The 206-nt window shown below is 60.2% G+C and overlaps 1 pseudogene; it reads left to right on the plus strand.

Moving 5' to 3' along the window:
- The first annotated feature begins 2 nt into the window (after positions 1-2).
- The window catches only part of LOC102376347, a 1,941-nt pseudogene continuing 1,737 nt past the window's right edge, over positions 3-206 (plus strand).

The following is a 206-nucleotide window of genomic DNA, read 5'->3' on the forward strand; positions in this document are numbered from 1 at the left end:
TTATGGCTGGCTTATGTACAGCTAAACCAGGTCTCTATCCTGCAGATGTGCCCAACCCCGAAGAGACTCGGGAGTTGTCAGCAGACAACAGCTGCTCAGGCTGGTGCCCCAGACAAGGCCCTTCCCCAGGAGCAGGTAAGGAGCGCTGGCTCGACCCTTTCCTGCAGCAGGAGGCACCGTCCCCCCGTGGAGGAATCTGTGCCGCA

The sequence above is a fragment of the Alligator sinensis genome, unplaced genomic scaffold, assembly GCF_000455745.1.
Source record: "Alligator sinensis unplaced genomic scaffold, ASM45574v1 scaffold1711_1, whole genome shotgun sequence".
NCBI lineage: Eukaryota > Metazoa > Chordata > Crocodylia > Alligatoridae > Alligator > Alligator sinensis.